The sequence below is a fragment of the Ursus americanus genome, chromosome 16 (genome assembly GCF_024610735.1).
Source record: "Ursus americanus isolate L20-20 chromosome 16, mUrsAme1.1.p, whole genome shotgun sequence".
Classification (NCBI taxonomy): domain Eukaryota; kingdom Metazoa; phylum Chordata; class Mammalia; order Carnivora; family Ursidae; genus Ursus; species Ursus americanus.
In genome coordinates this window covers 33,547,294-33,551,592 of record NC_142142.1, presented here as the reverse complement: position 1 = coordinate 33,551,592, position 4,299 = coordinate 33,547,294, and positions in this window count along the sequence as shown.

The window sequence follows — 4,299 nt, the reverse complement described above, 5'->3', positions numbered from 1 at the left end:
TCCATTCTTAAAAACCAGCCTGAAACTGAGAGGAAAGAGAATGAGCCTCACTTATCCCTACAATGTCTGGTGACTCTCTGTGCCTTACTATATTTGCATTTGAAAATTCTGTAACAGGAAGACTTATTAATTGAAGATGGAGTCAGAGGAAAATATCTGAAGTTGGCGTATACCTCAATTAGTTTAAAATTAGAAAGAGTTTTTTCAGCAACTGAAAATTTTGCCCAAAATGTATTCATATCTCAACTCTGAAACAATTATTCTTTGTTAAGAAGGATTTAATGACAATATTCCATTTTCAATTCTTTATGATTACATTCTATTTTTGTGTTGTTATTTTAAAAAATATCTTTTTGTTAGTTTATTTTAGAATATAACATGTTTGCATTATTATAAATTATTTTAATATAATTTTTGTGTTTATAAGTTTTATATTTAAAATTTATTAAGTTTAAATTTCACTGATTTTAGTAAACTACGAATACTATTTTAAGTGAAATAATGAGTTACTGGGCATTTTGGAAACATAGCAAATATATGCTAAAATATCGACATCATCCTTTATAGTATTACAGTCTCTTTCCTTTTTTATACTGAAGATGGTGTTGTGGGGGTTTAAGAAGGATGATTTTAGGAATAGATCTAGGTTTGAATTTTAGCACTACCCCTTATAAGCAACATGACACTGGAGGAATCAGCTGACTTCTTTCAGCTTTAGTTTTTCCACGTATAAATGAGTATGATAGAACCCATCCTCATAGACTGGAAGGTTAAAGCAAGAAACAGTACTTTAAAAGCTTAGTAGAGTGCATAAACAGCGTCCAATAAAAGGTAGCTATTTTATTAAATTCTACTAGCATACAAGGACTCAGAAATCGAACAATTACTGGGAGCACATGAACAAAGACACTTTGTATGTTATTTCATTTAATCCCCACAACAACTCCGTGCAATAGATATAATTACTAACACTATTTTATAACTGAGAAAACCAAGGTCAGAGAGATTAAATAGCTCATCCATTGAGTGTGTCTGACTGGAAACTTGTTCTTTTTCCACAACTACACTGTGCTGAGCTACTCCTTACACCAGCCAGCTCTGTGCATAGCACTTAGAAAGATTACAATTACATGCATGTGGACTTGTCCACTGTGAAGAACATTTGGATTATACTGGCTGCCCCATATCCACTCCCCTTGCTAATAACAATCTTTATTTCTTTTTGAGAAAGACCTTCGTCTCATCAGTGTTAGGAGAGATATCCCCCTCTCCCAGACACATTAAGCAGTGGGCAGGCACAGAGTCTAAACTCTGCCAGTTCTGACACTTCAAATTTTTTGCTGGGCTGCGAGTTCAGCATTAAAAGTTGGTTAATCATCTCAGAGTCAATGGCTCTGAAATAGTTACTGTACTCCTTGCTCCCTAATGTTTGTCCCTCCAGAGTTCTGCACCCCAGTCTCTGTTCATTGTGTGTTCACCCTTTCAGAACCTAGACTTTCTCTTAGCCAGTCTCTTTATCCTGTTTGCCACCAAGATTCCTAATTAATGTACCTATATTACTGTCACTTGTCTATTCCTATTCCTAGAACGTCAGTACAGATGTTTAAGAGCACAAAATGTGGAGCCACACTCCATGGGTTCCAACCCTATCTCTGCTGATCACTAGTTTCCTCATTTGTATCTACCTCATAAGGGTTGTTACGAGCATCAAAGTAGTTATTATTTGTAAGGTTCTTAGAAGAGTGTCTGGCACATAGGACATTCTACGTATATGTCTGCTATCATAATTCGTTAGTGTTGCTATTGTGAAAAAACTTAACAGTCAAAGCTGGAATCCTAAGAAACACTTTTCTGATTTTTCTACCTCCCATTTACCTCCTCCAAAAATCCAGACACTTCCCAGTTGGAGAAAAGACAAGTGAAGGCTAAGCACCTATCTTGCTGGATGATTTATAGTAGGACAGTACAGCCATCTCACAAATGTGAATTACTTCTTGGCAGTGACCCAGTCCCACTTGCCAATTACATAGTTGGAGTAACATGAATTTGATACCTCTCCCAACCCTATTAGAGCAACGTGTACTTTTTAGGATCTATTTGGGCACAGCCGTAGGAGCTCTTGCTATCATGAACTAACCAGCCTGAGGTCTGTAACTCCTGCTCTGAGAGCTTCCAGCCGATCATCTCCATCACCGGCAATTGTTCTGTGTAGAAGCATTCGGTAGATTCCACAGCTGTGAACAAATTAAGTTTGTACCCTGCTTTCTGCACTGGCTGTCAGGAAAAAGAACAGGCTGACTTTACCATGACCTTCTTGGGTTTTATAGTTCTCAGAGAGTCAGTCAGTACTGTATTTGTGACTTCAGCCTTGGGCCTGATAGGCCGTGCCCTGTGGGGTGGGCATTGTTATTTTAGGTCAGTGGGCAGCTGTAGCATTCACTCCAAGAACAGCAGAGCATGAATCCTATTTTCTTCCTTTTCTCGTTTTTTTTTTTTTTTTTTTTTTTTTATATCTCAGCTTCTTCTACCCAGCACCTGCTCGGTGTAAACGGTGATTTCCTTTAGTGTCTGTTCTTCTACTTAGCAAGCTCATCTTTGATTGGTTTGCCTCTGGATCAGACTTTCCCTTCTCTACAATGTTGCTGTTTCATTGTTTATTGCCAGAAGTGTTCAGTCCAAAGGAGCTTTGTAGGTTAAAATATATAATATCCATACAAGGAAAATAGCATATTCTATTCCTCATTTTCCAATAATCAAGATCTTTTTTTTTCTTTTTCTTTTTTTTTAAATAAGGCTCTCCTTTAAAACTTCCAAAACTTATCTCTGGAGTTTTTAAGCTACATATTACATGTCTATGAAGAGAGAGGCAATGGAGACAGAACTGAGAGAGAGAGACACCTCTTGATTCAATGGAGCTGAGCTGAGTCATCAGTAAAAGCCCCCAACAAAGTGCATGGCACACAAAGGCATTTCAGTAAATATTTACTGAAATAGTAATTTCAATAAACTTGTTCGTTTATTGAACTACGACTTGTGTCTTTTCAGAAACACACTGGAGGGTGGACTATGCAAAGAAATCACTAAGCCATTCCAGTGTTTGTTTTCCTAAATTGTATATTTAAAATTTTATGTTGTCATTGCCAGTAATTACAGACACAAGATGAGATGCTAATTGCATGAGAATAACCATTGAGATTGAACAAAGCAAAGGGTAGATGTTTATAATATTTATGAACAACAGTCTCTGCCTTCATGATGGAATTAACATTTAAAAGGAGAGGAAATTTGCAAGGTGAAGTATCATTTGGCTGCAAAGAAAGCATTTATCTTTAGTTAAGAACTTAGACTGTCGAACTCAATAAAGGGACAGGTCCATTGATACAACTCCAATCACTGATGCATAGCTTCAATATATAATGCTTAATTAGATGTACTTGATGAAATTATTTCTTTATAAAGTGTTTGTGTTTTGTAGAATGCACAGTGGAATTTTTGAAATCTCTCTAGATCATATCAAATTACTCATACGCCTCTCTCTGCAACCAAAATTTCCAAAGGAAATTGAATACTTGAGCGGAATGAATTTTGCCCTGTGGAAGATGGTGTTACGTATTCTATAAATCTTACAGTGATACTGCATCCAAGAGCTTTTCAGATGATAACAAAGAAGGGATACCTTGGGATACAACGTTTATTCCTTTTCAAGCAGTGACCTTTACAGTGCATTTTAAGCATGGCCACTGCCTTTTAAAACTGCCCAGTGTTGCATACAGATACTTTCCCCTGCATCGTATTCTGAACAGAGAAATGGGAGGAATATTCAGTGTTGACTCATAAACATGGACCATATGGTTTAAGTCCTAATGGAATAAATTAGTAGTGATTGTGGGTATCCTTATTTTAGAAAAGGCTTTTGTATGAATTTTTGTGTGAATTTGTTAGGTCTCCCCAGTGTATATCCAAGTGTCACATGCAAGACTGGTTCATCTTCAGATAACCTGGTTTATACTTTATACAGTGCCCTTTTAATATATGGCTATCTACGCACAAGCCGCAGACAAATTCTGATACCCAAGTAGAAGATCAAAGAAAAAAAGACTGTGTGAAAAAGAAAACAGAAAAACCTATGCAATTCATTCCTGTTTACTACATAATATGAATTCAACTTCATATCTTTAAAGCAATTCATTTAAGGCTTGGGTATACTTAGGATAAAAGTTCTCTTTGTGAACCTAATGAGGTTTAGTGATTGTCCATCCTTTGAAACAAAATCCCAATAAAAGTTAATATAAACTTTAT